Genomic DNA, 20,550 nt, shown 5'->3' on the forward strand with positions numbered 1-20,550 from the left:
TACAGAAACTGAAAGAATAACTGATGTATTTTTCTTTACAATTATTTCTATGCAATTTAATAGTTAAATGTATTGTCCTTTGTAAGAAACTGTAGGTGCTGATTTTTCTGGAAATTGTTAAGATCGATATTTTACATCTTCATTTTGTAGCCTTCCAATCTCTGTAAATTAATCGTGGTCTGCCAAAACAAATCATTTATTGTTCCAGTGTAGACAGGATTTGATAATTAGACATGCTATTTCACCTCGTTGTGCTGCAACTTCTGTACATTATCAATCCTTTTCTTGTATCAGGCTGATAAAGAAATTAGTTAAACAACTAATTATGTTCATAAAAATTTGTGTATTTATCCTTCAAAGGTGGCAGAATGTTAATATTCCTTAGTTACTATTATTACTATGTACAGTTTGCTGTAAATAACGAAGTTTATTGTGAAGAAAAAAGGAAATTTCTTTCTCCTTTCATCCTTCCTAGATACATGACATACACTGAGGTGGCAAAAGTCATGGGATACCTCCTAATATTGTGTCAGACCTCCTTTTGCTTGGCGTAGTGCAACAACCTGAAATAGCACTGACACAACAAGTTTTTCTCAACAAGTTGTTGCGAGTCCCTTGCAGAAATATTGAGTCATGCTGCCTCTATATTTTCCCATAATTGATGATGGAGCTGGTGCAGGATTTTGTGCAAGGGTGACCTCTCAATTATGTCCCATAAATGTTCAATGGGATTCATGTTTGGCAATTTAGATGGCCAAATGATTTGCTCGAATTGTCCAGAATGTTCTTTAAACCAGTTGCAAAAATTGTGGCCTGTTTATATTGTCATCCACAAAAGTTCCATCATTGTTTGGGAACATGAAGTCCATGAATGGCTACTAATGGTGTACGACTAGCTGAACATAACTATTTCCAATTGATCAATTCATCTGGGCCAGGGGTCCCAGTCCATTCCATGTAAACACGGCCCACACCGTTACAGAGTCGCCATCAGCGTGCTTTCTCCATAGTGTGAAGTAATTCCTGAAATATGGTATTCTGGCACACTCTTGGTACTATGGATCTTGGAATATTGAATTCCCTAACAGTTTCTGAAATGGAATGTCTATGCATCTAGCTGCAACGACCATTCTACATTCAGAGTCTGTTAATTCCCATTGTGCGACCATAAGCACATTAGAAACTTTTTCACTTGAATCACATGATTACAATTGACAGCTCTGCCAGTGCTCTGCCCTTTTGTACATCGCGTACACAATACTTCCACCATCTGTATATGTGCATATCTCTAGTCCATGATTTTTGTCACATCAGTGTATGCCCCCATCGGATACTGGCATTGATCAGTTCAGTTCCTTTGATGACAGTATGCAGAGATATATATTATAACATTGTACACAGGAAAGTTGCATTTTATATTTATATCGTCTTACAGTACAAAAGTCTTATCATATTTTATGAAGATGGTATCTGTTCTTTTGGACATGTCCAAAAGAATAGATACCATTGGTGACCATGCAGCTCTCTGAAAATGAAATGATAATTAAATCAAGACCCTAAGCTGTCTACAGGCATTGATATATATCAACGGGGACAGTTGAAAATGTGTGCCCCGACCAGGACTCGAACCTGGGATCACCTGCTTACATGGCAGACGCTCTATCCATCTGAGCCACCGAGGGCACAGAGGATAGTGCGACTGCAGGAATTTATCTCTTGCATGCTCCCTGTCCCCCCCCATGAACCATGGACCTTGCAGTTGGTGGGGAGGCTTGCGTGCCTCAGCGATACAGATGGCCACAGATGGCCGTACCGTAGGTGCAACCACAACGGAGGGGTATCTGTTGAGAGGCCAGACAAACGTGTGGTTCCTGAAGAGGGGCAGCAGCCTTTTCAGTAGTTGCAGGGGCAACAGTCTGGATGATTGACTGATCTGGCCTTGCAACATTAACCAAATCGGCCTTGCTGTGCTGGTACTGCGAACGGCTGAAAGCAAGGGGAAACTACAGCCGTAATTTTTCCCGAGTACATGCAGCTTTACTGTATGATTAAATGATGATGGCATCCTCTTGGGTAAAATATTCCGGAGCTAAAATAGTCCCCCATTCGGATCTCCGGGCGGGGACTACTCAGGAGGATGTCGTTATCAGGAGAAAGAAAACTGGCGTTCTACGGATCGGAGCGTGGAATGTCAGATCCCTTAATCGGGCAGGTAGGTTAGAAAATTTAAAAAAGGAAATGGATAGGTTGAAGTTAGATATAGTGGGAATTAGTGAAGTTCGGTGGCAGGAGGAACAGGACTTCTGGTCAGGTGACTGCAGGGTTATAAACACAAGATCAAATAGGGGTAATGCAGGAGTAGGTTTAATAATGAATAGGAAAATAGGAATGCGGGTAAGCTACCACAAACAGCATAGTGAACGCATTATTGTGGCCAAGATAGATACGAAGCCCACACCTACTACAGTAGTACAAGTTTATATGCCAACTAGCTCTGCAGATGATGAAGAAATTGAAGAAAAGTACGATGAAATAAATGAAATTGTTCAGATAGTGAAGGGAGACGAAAATTTAATAGTAATGGGTGACTGGAATTCGAGTGTAGGAAAAGGGAGAGAAGGAAACATAGTAGGTGAATATGGATTTGGGCTAAGAAATGAAAGAGGAAGCCGCCTAGTAGAATTTTGCACGGAGCACAACTTAATCATAGCTAACACTTGGTTTAAGAATCATGAAAGAAGGTTGTATATGTGGAAGAACCCTGGAGATACTAAAAGGTATCAAATAGATTATATAATGGTAAGACAGAGATTTAGGAACCAGGTTTTAAGTTGTAAGACATTTCCAGGGGCAGATGTGGACTCGGACCACAATCTATTGGTTATGACCTGTAGATTAAAACTGAAGAAACTGCAAAAATGTGGGAAATTAAGGAGATGGGACCTGGATAAACTGAAAGAACCAGAGGTTGTACAGAGTTTCAGGGAGAGCATAAGGGGACAATTGACAGGAATAGGGGAAAGAAATACAGTAGAAGAAGAATGGGTAGCTCTGAGGGATGTAGTAGTGAAGGCAGCAGAGGATAAAGTAGGTACAAAGACGAGGGCTGCTAGAAATCCTTGGGTAACAGAAGAAATATTGAATTTAATTGATGAAAGGAGAAAATATAAAAATGCAGTAAATGAAGCAGGCAAAAAGGAATACAGACGTCTCAAAAATGAGATCGACAGGAAGTGCAAAATGGCTAAACAGGGATGGCTAGAGGACAAATGTAAGGATGTAGAAGCTTATCTCACTAGGGGTAAGATAGATACTGCCTACAGGAAAATTAAAGAGACCTTTGGAGAAAAGAGGACCACTTGTATGAATATCAAGAGCTCAGATGGCAACCCAGTTCTAAGCAAAGAAGGGAAGGCAGAAAGGTGGAAGGAGTATATAGAAGGTTTATACAAGGGTGATGTACTTGAGGACAATATTATGGAAATGGAAGAGGATGTAGATGAAGACGAAATGGGAGATACGATACTGCGTGAAGAGTTTGACAAAGCAATGAAAGACCTGAGTCGAAACAAGGCCCCCGGAGTAGACAACATTCCATTAGAACTACTGACGGCCTTGGGAGAGCCAGTCATGACAAAACTCTACCAGCTGGTGAGCAAGATGTATGAGACAGGCGAAATACCCTCAGACTTCAAGAAGAATATAATAATTCCAATCCCAAAGAAAGCAGGTGCTGACAGATGTGAAAATTACCGAACTATCAGTTTAATAAGTCACAGCTGCAAAATACTAACGCGAATTCTTTACAGACGAATGGAAAAACTGGTAGATGCGGACCTCAGGGAGGATCAGTTTGGATTCCGTCGAAATGTTGGAACACGTGAGGCAATACTGACCTTACGACTTATCTTAGAAGAAAGATTAAGAAAAGGCAAACCTACGTTTGTAGCATTTGTAGACTTAGAGAAAGCTTTTGACAATGTTGACTGGAATACTCTTTTTCAAATTCTAAAGGTGGCAGGGGTAAAATACAGGGAGCGAAAGGCTATTTACAATTTGTGTAGAAACCAGATGGCAGTCATAAAAGCCGAGGGGCATGAAAGGGAAGCAGTGGTTGGGAAAGGAGTGAGACAGGGTTGTAGCCTCTCCCCGATGTTATTCAATCTGTATATTGAGCAAGCAGTAAAGGAAACAAAAGAAAAATTTGGAGTAGGTATTAAAATTCATGGAGAAGAAGTAAAAACTTTGAGGTTCGCCGATGACATTGTAATTCTGGCAGAGATGGCAAAGGACTTGGAAGAGCAGTTGAATGGAATGGACAGTGTCTTGAAAGGAGGATATAAGATGAACATCAACAAAAGCAAAACGAGGATAATGGAATGTAGTCAAATTAACTCGGGTGATGCTGAGGGAATTAGATTAGGAAATGAGACACTTAAAGTAGTAAAGGAGTTTTGCTATTTAGGAAGTAAAATAACTGATGATGGTCGAAGTAGAGAGGATATAAAAGGTAGACTGGCAATGGCAAGGAAAGCGTTTCTGAAGAAGAGAAATTTGTTAACATCGAATATAGATTTATGTATCAGGAAGTTGTTTCTGAAAGTATTTGTTTGGAGTGTAGCCATGTATGGAAGTGAAACATGGACGATTACTAGTTTGGACAAGAAGAGAATAGAAGCTTTCGAAATGTGGTGCTACAGAAGAATGCTGAAGATTAGATGGGTAGATCACATAGCTCTAATGAGGAGGTATTGAATAGAATTGGGGAGAAGAGGAGTTTGTGGCACAACTTGACAAAAAGAAGGGACCAGTTGGTAGGACATGTTTTGAGGCATCAAGGGATCACAAATTTAGCGTTGGAGGGCAGCGTGGAGGGTAAAAATCGTAGAGGGAGACCGAGAGATGAGTACACTAAGCAGATTCAAAAGGATGTAGGTTGCAGTAGGTACTGGGAGATGAAGCAGCTTGCACAGGATAGAGTAGCATGGAGAGCTGCATCAAACCAGTCTCAGGACTGAAGACAACAACAACAACAACAACAACAACAACAACAACATGCTCCCTGTGAGACCCACATTCCCAGCTTAATGTCCACACACTACATTCGTAGTGCCCCTGCCCATTACACTCATTAGTCACTGGAGACAATCTTACCGAGTCCCGTAAGAGTTTGGGCAATGCGTGTGCTTCCAGTACAGAAGAAGAAGGCGAATGGCCGGTTAGCCTTAACTATATGAAGATGATATCTGTTCTTTCAGACATGTCCAAAAGAACAAATCTGTGTCGACATTATGTTGGGAATGTGGGTCTCAAGGGGAGTATGCAAGGGATAAATCCCTGCAGTTACACTATCCTCTGTGCCCTCAGTGGCTCAGAAGGATAGAGCATCTGCCGTATAATCAGGAGATCCTGAGTTCGAGTCCCGGGCGGAGCACACATTTTCAACTGTCCCCGTTGATGTATTTCAACGCCTGTCGACAGCTTAGGGTCTTCATTTAATTATCATTTCTAATAATATTGTAAGAAAAAATGTTATTCATCTGAAGCAGCATTATGACTACATTCTCCTTCTCATATTTTATCAAAATCGTACTATGTGCCAGGAATTTATTCCTTTATTGCTAGACCAGAAGAGGAGGTTTGGTTGTTAAGGTTTATTTTGTCACTGGACATCCATTAAGCCCTTTTTGAAAATTTAAATTTTAATAGTAGTGTTTCATAAATTACATTTACACATTTCATAATTACATAAAGTTGTCTTGAGAGTACTATCATATTTACATGTTTGGTTTTTACATGAAATTGTCATTCTTTTCACTACATATACATTATTATATGACCTTTATTGTCCATCTTACATTTATGAAAGTGTTTATCACCTTATTAATCTGCATCAGTACATTGTTTTGTTGGCAGTGGAGGTGTGTTGTTTGACTTTCATTTCAGTTAAGTTGTATTGTTTGGTCCAACTGCCAAAACTACACACAGTGTTGTCAGTTGGCTAACAGGAGTAAGCTTACAGTTTTAGACTGTCTGACTGTATACCTGTAATTATCTTGTCCAATAACCATTTCTTCCAAGGACTATGATGGTTCATATATGGCAGAAAGACTTGAAGAATACACCAGAAGTGATACACACAACCAAAACTTTTATAAAACAACCATTAATTGACAAGTTAATTTAACTGGATAGATAAAAAATCTACTCACCAAGAGGCAGCAGAACAGACACATAAAAGACATTTGTAATTGGCAAGCTTTCAGAGCCAGTGGCCTTTTCTCAACCAGAAGGGTTGAAAGGGAAGGAAGAGGGATGAAGGAAAAGGACTGGAGAGGTCTAGGAAAAGGATAGATATCGGGAAAGTGACATAAAACCGCAGGTCAGGGGAGACTTACAGCACAGGATGAGAAGGAAAAACTGATCATTGGGGACTGCATCAGACAAGATTTAATAACCTGAGAGCTTTAAGGTGGAACACAGGATAATATAAAAGCAGAAGTTACTGCTCAAACATATTGCATAAGTTAATAAGAGTGAAAAGCTAAGTGCATTGCCTGTAAGAGAGGTGGGAGAGGGGTGGTGAAAAATAGACGGGAAAGACAATGAAAGATGTAGAAAACTAAAACAGAGTGAAGCAAAGAGTAGGTACTGTGTGAAGAAATGCCGAAATTGAAGAAATTAATGTAAATTAAGGCCTGTTGGGTGACGAGAACCAAGGACATGTTGTAGTGCTAGGTCCCAACTGCCAAGTTCTGAGAAACTGGTGTCTCGGGAAGAATCCAGGTGGCACGTGTAGTGAAACAGGTGCGAAGGTCACAGTTGTCATATTGTAAGAGCATGCACTGCAACAGGATATTGCAAGTTGCCAGTATACACCCTCTGCCTATGCCCATTCATCCTAATTGACAATTTGGTGGTAGCTGTGCTGATGTAGAAGGGCGAACAGCATTTACATAACAGCTGGTATATGATGTGTGTCATTTCACAGGTGGCTCTCCCTTTGATAGTATGTGTTTTGCCAGTTACAGGGCTGCTATAGGTGGTGGTAGGAGAGTGCATAGGGCAAGTCTTTCAGCGGGGACAGTCCCTGGGGTAGGAGCCATATTGTAGGGAGATGGGTGCTGAAGGAGCATAGGGTCTGACAAGAATATTGTGGAGATTGGGAGAGCGACGGAAAACTATTCTAGGTGTCGTGGACAAAATTTCACACAGAATGGATCTCATTTCAGGGCATGATTTTAGGAAGTCATGGCCCTGTCAAAGTAGCTGATTAACACATTCCAGACCAGGGTAATACTGAGTCACCAGGGTGTGCTCTGAAGTTGTTCTTTGGAGTGATCAGCAGTACCAGGATTGGATGTGATGGCCTGGGAAATCTGCTTTTTAACTAGGCTAGTTGGGTAACTATGTGCAGTGGAGGCTGAGGTGAGGATGGTGCGTATTGCTGTAAAGAGACTGCATCCGAACAAATGCATTTGCCTCTGATGCCATGGCTGTATGGGAGGGAACATTGGACATGGATAGGATGACAAATGTCAAAATGTGAGTACTGTTGTTTGTTGGTAGGTTTAATGTGGACAGAAGTGTGTAGCTGTCCTTCATTGCGGTTGGGTTCATCATCGAGGAAAGTGGCCTGGGACTCGGAATGGGACCATGTGAAATTTAATTGGGAGAAGGTTTTCAGAGATTCCAGGAATTTTAACAGCTCAGCCTCACCATGAGTCCACATGGTAAAGATGTTATCAGTGTATCTATACCAAACCAGAGGCTGAAGAATTATGCATCCCTGGAAAGTGCCCTCCAAGTGACCCTTTAAAAGGTTGGCACAAGATGGAGCCATGAACTTACCCCTGGTCTGTTTGTATGTCTACCCCTCAAAGGAGTAGTAGTTGTTGGTAAGTATAAAGTTGATTAAGGTGAGTACGAAGGATATCATAGGTTTGGAAGTAAGTGGGCCTTTACTGTGGAAATTTTCAACAGCAGACATACCATGTACATGGGGGATGTTGGTATAGAGGGAGGTGGCATCAATTGTGACAAGCAAGGTGGTTGGTGGGAGTGGGACAGGCACAGATTTCAGATGATCTAGTAATTGGTTTTAACTTGGATGTAGGAGGGATGTCTTTGTACTATGGATTGCAGGTGTTGATCAATTAAGGCAGCACAGAATTAGCCGAGTGGTCTAAGACGCTGCAGTCATGGACTGTGCGGCTGATCCTGGCGGAGGTTCGAGTCCTCCCTCGGGTGTGGGTGTGTATGTTTGTCCTTAGGATAATTTAGGTTCAGTAGTGTGTAAGCTTAGGGACTGATGACCTTAGCAGTTAAGTCCCATATGATTTTCACACAACTAAGGCAGATATTCCTTTATTGGCTGTTGTGAAGCCAGCAGCTATAGGATGGCCAAGATGATTGGGTTTGTGGATCTTAGGAAGAAGGTAAAATGTGTGGGTGTGTGGTTTGGATGGGAGCTTTAAGGAGGTACTGGAGGTCAGTTAGAATCGCAGGGATGGGATCTTGATGGCAGACGCTGTATGTAGAGGTGTCAGACAGCTGGCTTTCAATCAAGTGCTATAGTGGTAGATCCTTTGTCTGCTGGGAGGATAATGGTGGAGTCATCAGCTTTTAGGAAATATAGAGCCTGGACTTCTGCAGGGGACAGGTTAGGGTCATGTTGTAGAGACCTGAGGAAGGGTTGTGAAGCAATGCTGGAATTCTTGTAAGGTTTGTAAGGGATGACTTTGAGGTAGTGGTGGCAGATCAAGTTGGGATTGTGGTCTGAGCTGTTTGAGTCAAGGTTCGTTGTCAGGTTTGCTGTTGGAAAGGTTTTGAGGTTAGGTTGCAAAGTGATTTTTCCAATGGATGTTACTTGTCAAGGAAAGTAAGTCCTTCACCAAAGCAGCATGATCAAAGGCAGGTTTAGGGCTGAAAGTGAGATCCTTAGACAATACAGGAAGGGGGAGTGCTTTATATGAGAGTTTAAGGACACCTTACTGTTATGACTGGTTCTTGTGATTATGGATTTTTCTTGCTCTGGAAGACAGTGGTGAAGTCTGTGGGATGTTAAGGAGGTTGGCCATACCTTGGAGGTTGGCCATACTTGGTTTGCAGGAGAGGAGTGGTAGCTGATGGTGGGGCTCTTTAAGGAGCTACAGGGGGACATGAAGGGAGACACCACTGTTCAGGTAATTTAGGAGAAGGTGGGATAAATATTTAAGGTGAAATCCAGCATGTTGTTGCAGTTTGAAGTTGACTTGGTGGATGATACCATTCAAGGAAACGTGGGGGGCAGATATCTACAGTACTTTGTAAAAGGAGAGAAGTGTGGTAGAGTAGAAAGTTTGCTGATGAGTTATATAGGTCACAGATGAGGCAGGTAAGAGCAAGAGATTGCTGTATTTGAAACTATAAAAGAGCCTGGTGTAGATTAGGATTACATCCAGAAACAGGGACTTACAATGTTAGGCCTATTGGAGTAACTCCAAAGGACAAGCAGGTTTCAAGAAACAAAATGTGGAACCTTAGTTTTGATAGTGCAAAAGTATGTTATCTAAAAGAATGGATGTAATATGAGATGGGATTCATCATGGCAAGAGAGGACAGTTTGTAGAGTTAGAAATTGTGGCAGTGGCACAAAGAATAATAAATAAGCTGAGGCTGGAAAAGATTAGAAAAACACAATTAAAGCAAGGGAAGAATAAGAGAAAAAATTGCAAAAATCAGAAAAACTTTTACAGAAGTCCTTCATAAGAGGTAAAGCATGGGCAATATATATGAGAGGAAAAAAAACTTTGGAAAAGAAGAATGGAAAAAATTGATTGAGAAAATTGTAAAAACAGACAAAATATTAAAAGCTGGGTAAACAGAAAGCAAAAGTCATAGGAAAAAATGTAAACTATTTAGCTTGGCAATTAAAGTGATGTAAGAGACAGCAGAAAAAGTTGATTGAAGTTGATAACATCTCAACCTGTAGAATTTCTCACCCCACTCAAACCACGCACCCCCACCTTTTACCTTCTTGCCAAGTTCTACAAACCCAATCATCTTGTCCATTGTATAGTATCTGGCTTAAAAGCATCCAAAAAAAGTATATCTGCCTTAACTGATCAACACCTGCAACTCATAGTAAAAAGACTCCCCTCCTACATCAAAGATACCAACCAATTACTAGACCATCTGAAATCTGTGCCTGTCCCACTCCCACCACACACCTTTCATGTCACCATTGGTACACCTCTCTCTCATGGTGTGTCTGCTGCTGGACACTGTCTCAGTCAGCACCCACCTTATTCCAAACCTACTTCACTTTTGATGGGCAGACATACACACAGACCAGGGGCATGGACTAGGGAACCAGGATGGCTCCTTTGTGTGCCAGCCTTTTCATATGTCACTTGGAGGGCTCTTTCTTGGGATCCATAATTCTTCAGCCCCTCGTCTGGTTGAGATACGTTGATGACACCTGTACCATATGGACTTGTGGTGAGGCTCAGCTGCTAAAATTCCTGGAATCTCTGAAAACCTTCTCCCAATTAAATTTCACATGGTCCCATTCCGAATCCCATGCCACTTTCCTTGATGATGACCTTGTCCTCACCGAAGAACAGCTACACACTTCTGTCCACGTTACTCACATTTTGACATTTGTCATCCTTTCCGTGTCCAACGTTCCCTCCCATACAGCCTTGGCATGCGAGACAAACGTATTTGTTCAGATGCAGACACTTTACAGCAGTACACTACCATTCTCAGCTCAGCTTCACTGTCTGGAAGCAGTCTCTTTACAGCAATACACCACCATCCTCACCTCAGCCTTCACTGCACATAGTTACCCAACTAGCCTAGTTAAAAAGCAGATTTCCCAGGCCGTCACATCCAATCCTAGTACTGCTGATCACTCCAAAGAACAACTTCAGAGCACACCCTGCTGACTCAGTATTATCCTGGTCTGGAATGTGTTAATCAGCTACTTTGACAGGGCCATGACTTCCTAAAATCATGCCCTGAAATGAGATCCATTCTGTGTGAAATTTTGTCCACCACACCTAGAATAGTTTTCCGTCGCTCTCCCAATCTCCACAATATTCTTGTCAGACCCTATGCTCCTTCAGCACCCATCTCCCTACCATATGGCTCCTACCCCAGGAACTGTCCCCGCTGAAAGACTTGCCCTATGCACTCTCCTACCACCACCTATAGCAGCCCTGTAACTGGCAAAACACATACTATCAAAGGGAGAGCCACTTGTGAAATGACACATATCATATGACAGCTGTTATGTAAACACTGTACGCCCTTCTACATGAGCACAGCTACCACCAAATTATTGATTAGGATGAATGGGCATAGGCAGAGGGTGTATACTGGCAACTTGCAATATCCTGTTGCAGTGCATGCTCTACAACATGACAACTGTGACCTCGGCACCTGTTTCACTACACATACCATCTAGATTCTTCCCACAGACACCAGTTTCTCAGAACTCAGAAGGTGGCACCTAGCACTACAACATGCCCTTGGTTCTCGCCACCCATCTGGCCTTAATTTATGATAATTTCTTCCATTTCGGCATTTCTTCACACAGTACCTACTCTTTGCTTCACTCTGTTTTAGTTTTCTTCATATTTTATTGTCTTTCCCATCTATTTTTTACCGCCCCCTTCCCACCTCTCTTACGTACAATGCACTTAGCTTTTCACTCTTATTAACTTATGCAATATGTTTAAGCAGTGATATCTGTCCGCATATTACCCTGTCTTCCACCATCAAGCGCTCAGGTTTTCAAACCTTGTCTGATGCAGTCCCCAACAATCAGTCTATCCTTCTCATCCCGTGCGGTAAGTCTTCACTGATCCGTGGTTCTGTGTGACTTTCCAGAAATCTACCCCTTTTCCTAGATCTCTCCAGTCCTTTTCCTTCACCCCTCTTCCTTCCTCTTCAATCCTTCTGGCCGAAAAAGGAGCCATTGCCTCTGAAAGCTTGCCAGTTACAAATGTCTTTTTGTGTGTGTTCTGCCGCCTCATGTTTGCCACATGATTATAGGTAATTTTCTGAAATGATAGTTCACCCCCTCATAATGGTCATAATTTCACTACTGTCCATGGCACACTTTGTACCTACTTTGCGGATTATATTACTGAAGTCTGTGCACTGCAATTTAAATCATTTATCATATTTTCAACACAATAACTGTAAATGGACTTTATCGATTTATTGTTCTGGTTTTTTAGTTAGTGTTCTTCTAGAGGCATAAGAATCACTTCACATTTTTTCATGCAGCTTTTACACAGAAATGTATGAAAATAAAAGTCTTGTTACATCTTTATCACAAAATATACACTACTGTATACAATTTGTGGCATGCATATTTTCAAACCAACAGTTTTAAAGAGAGAGAGGCCTCCCATGCGCCAGTCTGCTTTTATGTTACATCATTTAAGGTAGAAAGAAATTTGAAAGTTAGTTAAGGTAATTTGTGGTTCTTTTCGATTTCAGGCAAATTGACATATCTTATTTGTCAATTCTCCACTGAACATCACAACCTCTCGCGGTTCTAGGCACGCAGTCCGGAACCGTGCGACTGCTACGGTCGCAGGTTCGAATCTTGCCTCGGGCATGGATGTGTGTGATGTCCTTAGGTTAGTTAAGTTTAAGTAGTTCTAAGTTCTAGGGGACTAATGACCACAGCAGTTGAGTCCCATAGTGCTCAGAGCCGTTTTTGAACATCACAACCCTCATCAGAATTGTGTCATATCTACATCTATAACTACATTTAGTAGTCTCTAAGGGAAGATTTGTGCAGAGTTGCATGGATAAGAATGTATATCACAGTAGAGAATGTGATTACACTGCAAGAAAACTATATTGTAAATAAACAAAGGAAAAAATATTGCAAAAATGTTCAAATGTGTGTGAAATCTTATGGGACTTAACTGCTAAGGTCATCAGTCCCTTAGCTTACACACTACTTAACCTAAATTATTCTAAGGACTAACACACACACACACATCCCCGAGAGAGGACTCGAACCTCTGCCGGGACCAGGCGCACAGTCCACGGTTGCAGCACCTTAGACCACTCGGCTAATCCCACACGACAAAATAATGCAGTGTAACTTAATCAAACAATAGGAAATCCAGGAATGTAACAATATTGACGTACTCCCCTAAGGTGTATTATGTACATATTTATGTGGATGAGCTCAACAAGGAATCATCTTTGCACCTCCTTTCTGTTTTGTCGAAGTCTCATTTTTTCTATTTGCGTAACGGTACAATTCACATCGTCTCAGTCTAATTTTTCCTCACGTATACCCTTAAATATTCGTTCTTATTTCTTTATGCTCACGTAGATGAATATTTGTCAAGTCAGTTTAACCTTAACTATACTTATCACTACAAATATTTACAGAGTTAATGTCATTGCTTATATGGGAAGTTATCTTAAAGCAAATCCCCAATTCATATTCATACATAATGTGTGTTTGACTATGCCACTATGATAATATTTTCATATACTGACAGTACACAATATTTGAACTTGCATAATGTAACAAACAGTGCAAGAAAAGAATGTATCTCATGTAATCCTGTCAAAATACATAGGTGATTCTCAAGTGCCTTATGTAAATAAGCAGATGATCATATCTGTGTTAGGAGAGACAGAATTGACATTGCTCTGTGTAGTGAAATATTTTCTTCTCTGATCTGCAAAAAGAGTGTTATCAAGTGATTTGTATCTCAATGCTTTCAGGACCTACTGTGTGTATCATTACTTACGTCACTCTTTTCTCACTTTTTCATTACAATTACTGCTACTGTGTCGTGCTCTGTAACGAGTTTTCATATGTACTTCACTACTCCACTTTGCATTCATTTTCACACTCATTCACACATAACTATATTTCTTGTCAGTCGAACCCTTCTGGTACCTACCACCATACATATACCTATTTTCCTATAATAATTGGAATGTGCACTTGCATCATTCCCTTGAACCTTTTATACCTAAATAAACTGACTAGATGCTTAACTACCTGTAGGTTAGCCAACATAACATGCAGGCCTACTGAAATTATACTTATTCCATCAAGACTTACACTTGTGAGCTCATGCATTGGTCTTCATGTTGTAATCTTATGTTGCCAACATTTCATATTCTACTTGGGTAAACTTATCTTCTGATGATTTTTATTCAGTAAATTAAGTCACTTGCCTTTTGCGTTATTACATGTGTTGTTGTGTTCATAGTGGTCAGTGACTCCCCTTCTCTGTATTAGTTCTTATTGTTGTTACATTCATTGTGTATAAGACTGTTGTAACTGTTTGTGTATAGCATAGATTTAGTTAGCTTGTACTCCTGTGTACTCATTTGGTTTGTCATTGGCATCAGCAGTTGAGTATAGGTGCCGAATCTCTTTCAGTGGCATCATTGAATCTGCGGGGGTGAAAATGTATTTTTTCTTTGGTTTTCTAAACTCTCCTGCATGTTTCACATGTTAACAGTACCCATTTTGTTCAAACTAACTCTATCAGTGGCCAATTCAGAACGAATTTGTTGTACAGTAGCCTCAGTGTCGGCATCTACTTTGGTAACAATTTTACTTTCCTTTTTAGACATCAATTTTTTTACTTCTTCAACATACGTTCGATGATGTGGGACAAAATTTTCTGCAAGTATGGTGTCAGTCTCAACATTTTTTTGTTCTAGTTTCACAAACCCAATGTCTTTTGAGTTTTTTCATTTTGTCAAGCAGTTTGTTGCAAACTAATAGTAGTTGTGAAACATCTGTCTGAATTGCAGATAAGGTCTGAGCTAGCTCATTGTGTGCAGTGTGCAAATTATTTTTCTATTTTGTCAGCCTGCCTAACCTACCAGCAGCTTTCTTTTGTTCTTCAAGTAATTGTTAAAAATTTCTAATCAGAATCTTTTAACATATTTGTCAATCTTTGATCAAAACTGTTCCACACATTTGTAAATTCTTAGGCATATTTCAGACTGAAATCATTTGACATATTTGTAAACATATTTTTTAAAACTTGCATCATCTCATTCATGTCACTTGAATCAGGTGAAGTAGTGTTTGCTGACATTTGTGATGTCCTTTTGCCCATAACTGTTTTTTGTTCTTGTGATATCAGGTTGTCAAAAATTTCAGTGTCAGTTACAGTGCCTCTTCTGAAATTACTAAGTGGAAAAGCTCTCTCTGTAGACAGTTGTGAGTTGTGTCAGCAGTCTATTGTCTGCATTGAAATATTTCCTAATAAAATGTTTCTGTATTTCATTTTTGTGAAATTGAAATCATAGTTGTTGCTCACACAGACTCATCAGGGACTTTATCTCTGGTTTTTATCAGATATTTTCAATTTTGTTTTTGTGACATGTAACTGGCGTCAGCCCATATAAATACTGCTCACCACATCCTTCTTGCAAGTCCATCATTGATGGAAAGCATCAGTTTATTTCCTGCTACAGACAAAATTATTTTTGAAGTGGGATTTTACTTGCCCATTCAACAGAGCTGCCCCAGATTAGTTTAATGCAATATTCATTTTATCCATGTGTATTAACAGGGACACGAAGAATCACTAGTACTCCAGCAGCAACAGCACCGTACTGACCCATGCTGTTGCTACCACCATGCAGAGGTGCACTGCTCAGTGGCTGCTGGAATAGTGTTTACTCTTTGTGCTTTGCTGTTCATGTTAATACCTATCGATGAAACGAGTATCATGCTAGTCTGATTTGGGACACACTATTGAATGGGCGTGTAAAATTCCAATTTAAAAATTATTACGTTTGTCATGAGAAACAAACTGACACTTACTGTCAATGATGGGCATTGTACAAAAGTTGTGTTGAGCAGGATTTGTTTGGGTTGATTATAGCTGCAGACTGCAAAAACAAAATTGCAAATATCTGCCAAAATACCAGAAAAAATGCACCTGATGACACATAGGAGAGACATCTGGTATGTTCCCATTGTTATTTCACAAGGTTCCTACTTTTGCTTGCATTAGCGTGAACAGTTCCTTCACTGCTAGAGGAGCCCTTATTAACTTCTAATTTTCCCAATTCGGGCATTGTCATGGGAAAGGTAGTAACTACTGAAAAGAAAATCTTGCAGGTGAACTGAAAAACAAATTTATCAACTAGTTTTCACTAACATTATCACAGAAACTGATTGGAATGGAAGGCATACACGCATACTTTGTGTTACATATCACATTTGAAAAATCTGGCGTGTTTATGTTTATAAAATCCTACGTTCTCAATATGAAACAAACAAAATCACTCCTCATCCAAAATCAGAATTATGTTATTTGTATTTTATGCACAAATTTTGCTGTAAAATGCATGATACTACTCCTCCAGGAAGTTCTACATATATATTATTATTATTATTATTATTATTATTATTGCATCCGAGATGTAAGGCGTTGCAAACACTGCAAACTAGTGACTGACCTGAAAGGCTGTCCTTTCTTAAAAATTCTGTGCTCTGCTCATATTTCAATGTCATTCAATGACTGTCTTGTTTTTATTTCAGGAAAATAGTATCTCGACAGCCTAATCAAGATGAGGGAGCTGATATTTTAAGGATTTGTGTTCAAAACTTGTCACATTTTGCAGAAAAGTCAAAGAAGTTCCTCACCCTTCATCTTGTTTCTTCTTTTCTGAATGATACCAAATTCTGAATTCATTATCACAAGGCATGTAGGAATGCCCTGAAACAAGAAATTTCAGATACACAAAATTAAAATAGTTCTTTGCAATGAGGTAAATCAGGACCATTACACTCACTTAATTCTTAATCTACCCAGCAAAGTTGTCAGCCCATATTTGTAAATGTCATTTGGTAGTGAAAGACGACTGCACTTTCAGAACACAAGATGCGATGTCGTTTCCACCATGATCAGCTATGCCCTCATGCCACAAGCACATAATACTTTGTGGAGTGTCACCAACATATAGGTACAGCTTGTAATTTGATAACTGCCTGCTATATAGGTACAGTTTGTAATTTAATACCTGCCTGCTGCAAAACTTATTTTCATGAGTTAATATTAATGCAAACAGTACAGGTTGTACTTGAGGGCATACAGGACATCTTGTTATCAGTGTTGAGAGAGTTTGTTGTTTTTTTTCTGCCTTTCAGATGCAGTTTTTTGTTAGCAATAATGCACAGTTTGTTAAGGCCTACAGAGCAAGTTGGTGTCTGATGTATCAATCAGTCAAATGTTGTGCAGGTGTCAGCATGAGGCCAATCAAATGACAACTTAGGAAATTCTCACTTAAACACCCTCCTTTAGAATCTGTGATCTATATAACTCTCAGGGTGCAACATTTTGAATGCCTGGTAAATTCTATGAATATTGAGATCTGAAGAGAGGTAACATTTTGTTGATTTATGCCATGCGTACCGACGTTCCTCTGTTGGAAACAACATTGTATGCGACTTGATCTTTTCTTCATCAACATTGGTATATTTTCTCTTCTGAAAATGTGAATTAGGATTTTTACCCTGGTGGTCTTCAAGTATCTGCACTCCTTAACACCAACATATTTTTGTAAGATCTGCTGCGAACTTGCACATGAGCACTGTCGGCTAGTAAGCAATATGTGACAGAAACTTGCCACCTTCTTATTAAGTAGGATCATCATATTTTCCACCCCACCTTCTCTGAATATTTATGATATTAAAGGGATACATTCCTTTTACATCAACTGTCTGTTTCCAAAATTCTGTATGAAGTTTTCTTATAGCCTCTACAGTGAATTCAAAACACATATAATGACACTTACATGTTGCCTAGGAAAGAATTTTGTGAATAAACGAGTTTGGTTAAACACACACAAAACAGTAAAGACTTAGTAATTTCAACTTACCTTTCTAAATGGAAGAATTGTGGAAGTATACTGATTTATAAACACAAATCTCTACTATAACAAACACTACCACTTGTTACCAACACATCTAGACATGCTCTGTTGCTTAGGCACTGTGAAAGGAGATGCTACCTTGCCCACATCATTAGCACTGCACATACAACTTACACTATCTAGTGATTACGTTTTCATCTAAGTTTGATTATATTGGGACATACTACCTTCTATGTGCCTTTGGCTTGGCCACATACTACCTTCTCAACATGAAACCTCAGAATTGGAATTTTTGATTATATTATGAAAAGGATATATTCTAGTCACCATGTGATGGAGATGCTGAGTCGTACATAGAGGCACAAAAAAAGATGGTCAAAGAAGGATTTCAGCCAAACAGTCCTTCATCAGAATTAGACAACACACACACACACACACACACACACACAAATGCAAATGCAACTTGCATACATGTGACCAAAGTCTCAGGATGCCAGAGCCATGGACTGGCCTAGGCAGCCAGAGACTTTAGCCGTCTCTGTGTGTGTGTGTGTGTGTGTGTGTGTGTGTGTGTGTGTGTGTGTGTGTGTGTGTGTGTGTGTAACCTTTGTTTGACAATTGTTTTGTTGTGCCTATCAGCATCTCCACTACATAGGTGATTAGCAACTGTCGTTTTCATAATATTGTCATTATTCCATCCTGGATGTTCTATTGTTTGAAATGGGAATTTTTGGCAGTTATGACTTTACCCAAGTCAATGCCTCAATTGTGATTGCATTTAATTTTTAAACTCTGTAAATGTTTCTATATTCACAGATGTAACTTGGTCTTAATTACCCTTTGTCTCAGTTAACTCTTCCTCTAATATTTACACGTTATTCACTAGCCTTGTCCACTTGCTCTACAAATAGACAAGTGGCCTCTCCTTCAGCAGAATCTGAGCAGGCACACAAGAGAGAGATTGGTTAGCTGCTATCAGGAGCTCCAGTGTAAGGTGCATTATGGAGCCCCATAGGGAAATAGTGCCCAAGTGCTGGGAAGAAGTCCAGTGTGCACCTGGTATGTATGCTGGGAGCCCTCATCCGAGATGTGGAGGGGGTCCTGGGTGCGATGCAGTTATCTTGTTGTGGTTCGTGTCAGAACCCATGACATCTGTCACATAGGTTCTGGGGCCAACCTCAGTTTGAATAGGCAGTTGATAGACGTAATGAAAACTGCTGACCTTACTTTGAGGGAGGGGAGAAGGAGAGGGGGGTTCCAAGCAGAGCTTACAATCACACCCAGAATTGATCAGGGTACTTTGACTTGGAGCTGAGTGTCAACAATGGCTTTATCGATTATGTGACAGTCTTGGTTGCAGATTTCAGGGCCTGTGTTATGTCGTGCAGATTAGTAGGATTCCATTTGATAGGTCAGATGAAGCAGTTATTTGGGAAGCAGATTACTACAGAATGCACATGGTGCTTTTTTGTGCTTGATAATAGTTTGAGGTCCTCCGATGAATTCGCAGCAGTTGATATGCAGAGAAATATCAGTTTGCATACGAAGTAAATACATTTTGAATGTCAAAATTTTAATAGTAAAGTGCTAAAAAATTCATAACGAAGTCACTCAACATACTGCCCTCCAGTAAAGTTATCACACTCAAATTATTCTTGGAATTGAGAGCTGGATGAAACCTGGTGTAGAAACCTTCAATATATATAACAAGGCTTAAAAAGATGCCATAGGAGGGGGGGGATGTTCATTGCAGTCAACAAAAACTAAGTCTGACTGCAAAGTTATCTGATTACTTAACCAGCCTAAGCGAAATCAAGTTAATCATCAGATATTCTTTACCAGCCTGTAATTCCACTGCAACAGTTGTAGAACCATTCAAAGAAGGTCTGCAGAGAGTAATGCAGAGTATCCTGATCAAGCAAAATTAATTGGAGATGACTTTAACTGATGACAGATTGAGACCTCTATGGATTTGTTGCAGGTGGTGCAGGCAGGCAGATCTGTAAAATAGTTCCAAATATAGTTTTCAAAAACTGTCTTGAACAACTTTTAAATCTCGTAGCTTTGAAGAGGAATGACTTAATTGAAAATGTCAGTATAGAGACAGGGATTAGTGATCTTGATGTAGTGGGTCTTCAGTTTCTCCCTTCTTGCTCAAACAGTCCATGGGTGTACTGCTGGTCCATAGTGTCCAAAGGGCACAATATTTCGGTGATCAGACATGTCACCATTTTCAGGTGTGCTGACAAACTGAGCTCCTGAGGGTGGGCGGCTGTCTTAAATCTCCTCCCCCTGCGAGGCTTTCTGTCCACGGTCCGTGTCCGCGACCACATGTCGGTGGTCACTGAGTCGGCGTCTGTGGTGGTGTCAGAGTAATTGCCTCGTCCACCTTGGTCGCCAGTTCATTTTCTTTGCTGAGCATCTATTTAATTAGACTCAATGGTTGTTCCCATGCCTTGCTGAAGTTATAGCTGCTATCTCGGTTGATGAGTCTGTCCCTGGTATAAATTTCCATAGCCTCTCTAATGACGCTGTCCCAGTGTTTAGATGTCTGTACCAAGACCCTGGTATGTTGGTAGTCCATTTCGTGATTTTTGGACAAACAGTACTCTGCGACTACTGACTTGTTGGTGTACTTAATTCAGTGTGCCTCTGATGTTCTCGGCA

At 40.2% G+C, this 20,550-nt stretch overlaps 1 protein-coding gene and 1 non-coding gene across 5 annotated transcripts in view; one reads left to right on the forward strand and one right to left on the reverse strand.

Moving 5' to 3' along the window:
* The window catches only part of LOC126271886 (adenylyltransferase and sulfurtransferase MOCS3), a 168,935-nt gene that overhangs the window by 65,563 nt on the left and 82,822 nt on the right, over positions 1 to 20,550 (forward strand). The window lies entirely within an intron of this gene.
* Trnat-ugu (transfer RNA threonine (anticodon UGU)) lies at positions 1,609 to 1,683 on the reverse strand. Its single transcript has one exon. It is a non-coding gene; the product is annotated as a tRNA-Thr (tRNA).

Source organism: Schistocerca gregaria, chromosome 5 (assembly GCF_023897955.1).
Source record: "Schistocerca gregaria isolate iqSchGreg1 chromosome 5, iqSchGreg1.2, whole genome shotgun sequence".
Classification (NCBI taxonomy): domain Eukaryota; kingdom Metazoa; phylum Arthropoda; class Insecta; order Orthoptera; family Acrididae; genus Schistocerca; species Schistocerca gregaria.